Genomic DNA, 8,670 nt, shown 5'->3' on the forward strand with positions numbered 1-8,670 from the left:
CGTTGTGGCAAGAGGGACACAATGTCTCATTCCCTACATCAGGGAACGGAGGTTACGAAAGTTACCAGGACGTTCCCTATCTGTCACTCACTCGACGTTGTGTCAATGCAGTGACACTAGGGGTCCCTATACAAAATTCTACAACTAGCTGAACTGTTACGTGGACTGGCGGTGCAAGACGGGCAGACCATTGTGTGCCTCATAGCCAGCGCACCAGGCCGTCACGTAACCTCCCCCGATGCTCTTATGAGCGTAAAATGGTCCTTTGGTAACAAGTCGACTGCCCAACAAATAGGGACAGGCAAGCCCAGCCGTGGCCTCTTTTCCTCTTTTTTCTCCCCAAAAATAATTTTTTAACCGACTGGGGGCCATAAATGTCTATGTCGGAGGGGTGTCACTCCCAAGGGGAAGACACCGCAGAGACCACACCCCGCCCAGAGAAAGGGGGGGGGGGGTATTTTGAGTGGAAATACGTCACATGGTCTTACTGAGTCTTGTCGGAAGTATGTCATGTGGAAAAATCCCATGGTAGCTCCTACCTGTAGGGGGAGGAGTTTCTACAAGATAGCACATGGGGTCACCTATGGGGAACCACCACATGTGGAGCACCTACCCCAGTACAGGGCTTAGTTAGCACATGTACTGGGCCGGCAGTGAGTTTCTCCAAATAGTCTGCCACAGGGCTAAGGATGAAAGGCATCCAGGGATCACAACTTGTGAAAACGACTGGGAGTCAAAGGTGCACATCTTCACCTCATGGGAGGGGAAAGGCGCTATATGTGACCCAGAGAACAAGGAAACCACTCTTTTGTTGAAGTTTTGGGTACCACAACCTCTTGGGCATGCGGAGAAAAATGAAACAAAAGATTCTCCTCCCGGCCCTCCACCGGGGGATGGAGTGGTCTGTCTACCAGCTCCTTAGAAGCAGATCTCCTCGTCCTTGGGACACCCTTGGCGATGAGCAGACAGGGTGCGGGGTCTTGAGCCGTGCCAGGGCAGGATGTGTTGAATGGCCTCCATCTGCTGCTTCACCACCGAGAACTGCTGGGCATAGTCCTCGACGGTGTCGCCGAATAGGACAACCTAGGAGGTGGGGGCATCAAGGAACCGTGCCTTGTCAGCCTCTCTCATCTCAACCAGGTTGAGACATAGGTGGTGCTCCTGGACCACCAGGGTGGACAATGCCTGCACGAGAGGCCGTGCCATGACCTTCATTGCCCAGAGAGCGAGATCAGTTGCCAAGCGCAGTTCCTGCATCAATCCCGGGTCAGAACTACCCTTGTGCAGCTCTTTTAATGTCTTGGCTTGGTGCAGGGCGGAGGCGGCTTGTCCGGCAGCACCATTGGCCTCAGCCAACAGGGACGACGTAAACCTACAGGCCCTGGACGGGAGATTCGGGTGCCCACGCCAGGTGGCAGCGCTCTGCAGGCACAAGTGCACCTTGTCCACCTGGGGGATCAACGAATACCCCTTGGCCGCCCCATCATCGAGGGTAGTGAGAGCGGGGGAGCTGAAAGATCAGGATCAGGCAGTAAAAGGTTCCCCCCGCGATCTTGTCAGCTCCTCGTGCACTTCTGGGAAGAAAGGGACCGGGGCGGGGCGGGTCGTGGCCATGAGTGGCGCTCTGGGCCTAGGAACCAATCATCGAGCATGAGGGTTCAGGGGAGAGTGGAGGGTTCCACTCTAGCCCGACGCTCACGGCTGCCTGGGAAAGCATGTCCGTCATCTCCACGTCGGCCTGAGACTGGGCGACCACACCCGAAGGAGGGAGCCCAGCCGAGGTGTCCGCGTCAGAGTGGACAAGCCCGCTCCTTGATGCTGCGCTCGATAACTCATCGTCTTCCCGGGCTCCGAATAAGAGGTCAAACTCACCGTGAGCTGAGCCGGCGGTCTCATCCGAGAGCCCGACAGGGGCAAGCGAGCATGCTGAGGAATAGAAAGTCTGTGGGGGTTTACATGGCGGAGGTGCTCCCATTGAGGTCCCCAAATTGCCCCCAGTGCTATCTGGCACAGCTTCATACCCATAGGTAGAAGGACCGAGGCGGGGAGCCGCTGGGGTGGCTTGCTTTCTTACGAATGCAAGCCACGACCGTAACGTTGCCATGGTCATGTTCTCGCAATGAGGAAAAGACCCATCCACGAACGATGTTTCCGTGTGGGCAGTGCCCAGACACGTAAAACAGTGATCATGGCCATCAGAATAGGAGAGATAACGACCGCAACCAGGAATAACACACAAACGGAAGGCATCTTTAAAAAGACGTTTCCGTGTGTGCCGCTCTTTTAGAAAGAAAATATACTCTTTTAGAATATACTCTTTTGCTCTGCCGAAGCACCCAGGGGCCTTCTCTGCACTCCACGGGTGCAGAGGGGGAGAAGCCGCTGAAATGTGCCGTAAATCCAGCAGTTTTAGGTGAACGGTAAAGAGAACTGAGTTTGAATTGAATTCAGTGCACTGAATGCAACCGCTCGGCTCCGAAGAGAAAATCTGAATGAGTGGTTGCATACCAGCTCTTTTTATACCCATATGTCCGGGGGAGTGGCATGCAAATTACACTCGCCAATACCCATTGGCCTATTTTCAAAAAGCAGAGAGAGGTGTTCGGGGCTCCCAGGAGTTACCCCTAGTGTCACTACATCGACAAAACATTGAGTGAGTGACAGATAGGGAACTGTATTTTGTGTTTACTCAGATTACTTAGATTTTGTTTGAATTTTTGAAAAAAATTTTGTATGAGATACAGTATACACAAAAACAGAAGGAATCAGCAAATACTTATTCACAGCACTGTAGTTTTCTAGTAATAGACACTATAACTATAAGTAACATTTAAAGGAAAAGTTCACCCAAAAATAAAAACTCTCTCCTCATTTACTCACCCTCATGCCATCCCAGATGTGTACAATTTACGTTCTTCTCCGGAACACAAATTAAGATTTTTAGAAGATTATTTCAGCTCTGTAGGTCCATACAAGGCAACTGAATGGTGGCCAAAACTTGCAGCATAAATGTAATCCATATGGTTCCAGTGGTTAAATGACTGTGAAAGTGAGAAAAAGTGAAAAACACATCAATATTTAAGTCCCTTTTTATACTATAAATCTTCACTTTCACATCTAAAAGTTATGTGGCACCTGTTTAGTTTTCTCTTTCAGATGTGAAAGTGGAGATTTAGAGTAAGTAAGGACTTAAATATTGATCTGTTTCTCACCTACATCTATCATCTCACTTTTGAAGACATAGATTTAACCACTAAAGTCTTATTGATTACTTCCATGCTGCCCTTATGTACTTTTTGGAGCTTTAAAGTTCTGGCCACAATTCACTTGCATAGAATGGGCCAAACAGACCTGAGATATTCTGAACACAAACAAATAATATTAGAAGCATAAGAAAGGCGTACTCATCTGGGATGAGGGTGAGTAAATGAGACATTTTTCCTTTTTGGGTGAACTATCCTTTTAATAATACAATGGTATTTAGTGTTTTTAATGCCTATTGTATTTAACATTAATTATAAATGTTACTTAATTGTTCTACATGCTGTATATTAAAACTTTTTGTGAAAGGAGTTTAAATGTACTTATTGCATGTATTTATATTCAACCAAAAATAAAAGAGCTAGCATGTTTACACATTTGTTTATGGTGTGGTTTATTTTACAATATTTTTAAGCATAAAACAATCTGACAATATTAACCCACTTATAACCCAGCATTCCTGCAAAAATGAACCAGCATTTGGGTTGAATAAATAACCCATTTGCTCTGTTAAAATAAACAACCCAACTTGCTGGGTTAATTTAGGCCAAAATGTGTTCTGTCCCATATTTAAACCAGATTTTGGAGGTAGTAAAGGCAAAAATGTAAAGCTTATTTATTTTATAAAAGCACTTACATTAATCCGTCTTTTAAAACATGTTTTATTTGAGTTGTAAAGTTGTTTAAATTGTAATATTTACAGTCATTTTGAGGTTTGTGTGTGCCTCAGTGTAATCCAACTTATATTGAACCAGGAATATTCCTTTAAGTTGGTAAACTAATTTATTTTGCTGTACTTATTTTACACAATTATACAGTATGATTAGTTGCATTTTAATATTAGCATTTAACATTGTTTTTCCCTGCTGTCTGTGACCCACCAGTTGAGAACCACTGGTTTAGACAGACACCAAGTGGGTAGCAGGTTACATGTACACACGTATTGAGTGACCAACCAACAGCTGGTTTAGTTCATCATATAAATGGCTCTTCAACCAATTTTCGCCCGATGAGATCACACCTTACATTGGCCCCAGCTGCATTCTCACCCATTATCGCTGTTCAATGATTGGCTAATGTCTCCTCCATAAATATTTGCCATAACAGTGGACATAAAGCCAAGCGATTGGTTTTGCCTGATCAATACACACAAACGCCCCCTCAGCCAATAGGACGCGACCGGTTCCCCAATGGCCACTAGCAGGATAATCTGTTTTGAGAGGGAAGTTAACGAGCTGTAACGCCTTTACTGCATGTTCTGCTCCTCGCAGGGATACGATTTCAGACCGTATACTTGCGCTTAATTCAAACAATTTACACTGGAACCCCAGCAGGCTGGGAGGTCCTGACCCTTCACCCAGTGTTTTAAACTTTTCATTAAGTGCACCAGATTACTGTGCTCTGCCCCACCTGAAGTTGTCTAAGTGAGAGGCAATTTCCAGACCTGTGCGGGGAAATGATTTTAACCTCATGAGACAAAGGCAACTCTGTGGGGATCAGTTACCTCTACAACGGCCTGCAGTACCAGATATGTGCAGAGGTGTGGGAAAGGCTTATAGCCCAGATTGATATCAATAATAAAGTTTATTTAATGGTTCTTCTCACAGCTTAGATTTGGTAAAGTGGACTCTTCTTATCAAAAGCCTTTTTTTTTTTTTTTTTTTTTTTTTTTTTTTTTTTGTTTGCTGTATAGAGTTATTGTGTTGGCTGTATGGTTTTTGATTACCTTATTAATTTCATGGATATTAAAAACATAACTAAATATTGGTCGCAGATGGTGTTTTTCAAAATTGGGGAAGCACAGACTATACTGCAAAAAAAAAAAAAAAAAATAACTTTTAACATTAAATGCCAGAGACTCCCATTGAAACATGGCTTCAGTATATGGGCCGTGTGTCCACTGACTTCAGTGGGCATAGTCATGTAGAAAAAAGTGGATTGCATTACCTGAATGAACATAACGATGATGTGTGATATTTTACACTTTTATTGGCTTAAATACTGAAATGCACAAATAGTAATATGTATTTATATATTTAACCTGTACATATATTTAAATTCATCATTACCGCATTTCTTGTGAAATTCTAGAAATTTTAATCGTCTTTGCTATGTCAAACATGGAAATTTCTTTGAATTTTCACATTTCTTGGAGATGTGTTACATACACTAATTCTAAAGAGCACAGACAGCCCAACTTCAATCATCCAGGTCTGACAACGACATATACAGGACTTCAGCAGAGCCAGTTCCCCCTGAGGCCGACACAGAGTGTGGATCAACCTCTAACGGTTTAGATTTTCATGTCGTAAATGAATATGCCCTCTTCTGGCTCAAAGAAACTGCTAACCGTGCATTGACGTTTGACGGCAGCCGAGTCATCTTGAATGCAGCCTGTCGCTGTGTTGGACAGTAATTGATAAAGTCTGGATTGAAAGGTGAGGAGACATCTCAGCAGGAAAGAGCATGACGAGAGCTGTTGGTCTGCCCCACGTGCCATCTTATATTACACGCATAAAACAGCAACCAGCACTCTCCCACTGTTTAGAGCTGCACTCATATGGACATTAATATTAATCGGCAAAAAAAAAAAAAAAAAAAAAAACACACCAGTGGGTCCCTGCTAACTGACAGAAGAAAGTGACTGGTAACTATGGATATTTCCATTCAGTTTTTACCTGACACCAATGCCCTTTTAGAGCAAGTCCCCAAGTTCATGCCCTTCCAGGTTGTATACAATGTGGTGAAGTGCTAAGACTGTAATGAGATGTCATCAACAAGTAAAATGACCAAATACAGTTCAGTTTGTTTTTATGTGCCAGTTAGGCGTGGTTTTATCTGAAGTATTAGCTACCACTATAATAACTTTGACTTGTAGAATAAAGTTTGGTTGGTACCAAAAACATCAAAGAAATTAGCGGAAATGTGTGTAGACTTTGCAATCAGAATTTCTATTCATCCAAAACTAACACACACACTTCACACACATAACTTAAAAACAAAGCAGAATAGCTACAGTTTTTCTTATGGATATCTTCTTAAGTGCCTTAAACAAAACTCTAACAAAATTTCAAAGATTTGATTCTACTAACCTGGCAAATCCTTGATTAATTCTTTCTCAAATGCACTCATTGGATCAACACTGTATATACACAACTTTGTTTCCAGGTTGACTGGTTGCAACCTACAACTTCCAGCAGTTGTGTAGCACTAGGAACTAGTGATTTTATCCAGCTCAGTGCGTAACATTCTGGTTCCGGAAGTAAATATCCCATTCATTTTCTCCATAGAGGAATTGATTTTTAATTCTAAAACCTTTAAATACAGACTTAGCAGCTCTGAGGTTGTTAATTGATAGTATATGCTTCTATTGAAACCATAATTTAGCAGTTTTCTAACATCATAAAAAAATTAAAAAAAAGTTTAAAGAGAAAGATCCACCAATTAAAGAGTTGCAGCAAACAAAGTGCATCAAATGAGCTCTGCTGTGAACACTCACTTCCATGACGCGCTGTGAATGACACAATCAAATTGGTCTCCCTACACACTCAAACTACTCATATTTTTGAATATCTGAATATTTTCTGATTAAATTAACATATATTGTTTCTATTCTGGTCACACTTTACATTAGGTGGCCTTTACTACTATGTACTAACATTAAATACATACAATACTATGTATTTACTCTGTAACTACATGTTGTTTTGCAAAATTCCCACATTTGTTGCTACTGAGGTTGAGGTACGGGTAGGTTTAGGGTTAGTATTAAGGGTTAGAGTTAGGTTTTGGGGTAAGGGTTGGGTTAGGGATAAAGTTAACATTGTAACTACAAATATAATTAAATGCAAGTACTTTGAATATAATTACAATGCAACAACATGAATGTACATAATAAGTACATTGTATCAAATGTTTAAGTACATAGTAGTTAAGGCCACCTAATATAAAGTGGGCCCTCTGTTCTTATAATCAACTATGTTAAATCAATATTTAAAAAAAAAAAAATATATATTTCCATCATTTTTAACTCAATTACATCATTTGCAATGCTTCATGGGATTGTAGTTCATTCCTTCATTTAAGACATTACGTACACAGTACTTTTGTTGTTTTGTCCAGTTTTTGCTTCAAATCAAAGCTTGTAATGTTGTGATCCACATTGGAGCTGGTAGGTTAGATTCAGGCTTAGAGCTCTTTAAAGAAATCCCTATATGGAAGATAAATAAATAAATAAATAATGTAAAAAATACTTTCGGAACCAAAATGGAGGAAAAAGTGGGAGGGCACTGTTGTGCTTTATTTTAGCCAGCTCTTGCCATTTTTGAGAGCAGATGGTCAGTAAATTATGAAAGTAAACTGGTTGCAAAACTCGAGAGCTTGTAGATTTGAATATGAGAAATTGTACAATAATTATGTTTATTCATTAGTTGAAATGTACACTCACAGCAACAATGTGAATGCTTGCAATGTTGAATGTTGCAATCTGCACTCACAGACAATAAACAAAAATGTGTTTTGAATTCAGAGTTGTAGACAAATAGTCACAAATGTGTATAATGGCATTAACATAAATACAACAACAGACACAAACTTGTATTACATATTTACTTTTGTACTTTAAATAAATGTTGAAGTACAACCACAAATCAGCAGTTACAACCTCTTAAATCTGGCACTGCAACTTCAAATCTTCATGCCTTGACTTTTGCAAATACTTTTGCGATAAACCTGTAGCAAAACTCACTTGTGCTCTTGTAAACCCAGATGCGAGACAAGAGAGCAGGCTACCAGTGCTGGGCGGGGCCAACGAAGTTGTGACCAATCACAAGAGCTGGAACAACTGATGTCGGACCAATCAAAACTGATCATAATACTTACTTGATGGCTGAATCTATTCTCCACATACATCTGTACTAGAGATATAGAAATGTACATGTTCTGGTGTTTTTATTATTCGATAATTTCCCTTATTTTTATTTATTTTTTGTCAATATGTGATTTAAATTAAAAGTGCACATGACCACGGTAATCTCAATTGATCATGATTAAAGCAAGTCATCGCGGTCAGGCAATTATGTATTTTAGTAAGTTCTAAATTATATATCTTATTCTTGAGGCGTCAAGGTGTACTTTCTTACTGCTTGATTTTAAGGATTGATCAGCATGGACGGGCTGATAAAGCAGTTTAAACAGACTTTTAACTAGAAGTAAGGAATTAATTACTGTCATGTAAAAGACATTTAAAAATGACCTGAGATTTATTCTGAATGGATAAATATATGAACAGAGTTTCATTTCAAACAGAATGCACACTGTGTATAATATTATCTTTATTTCACAAGTGGGTTTCTTACAGTAATTACAGTACCATTACAATTCATCTAAGCAAGTACAGTATGGCTTATT

This window comes from Myxocyprinus asiaticus, chromosome 36 (genome assembly GCF_019703515.2).
Source record: "Myxocyprinus asiaticus isolate MX2 ecotype Aquarium Trade chromosome 36, UBuf_Myxa_2, whole genome shotgun sequence".
Lineage (NCBI taxonomy): Eukaryota > Metazoa > Chordata > Actinopteri > Cypriniformes > Catostomidae > Myxocyprinus > Myxocyprinus asiaticus.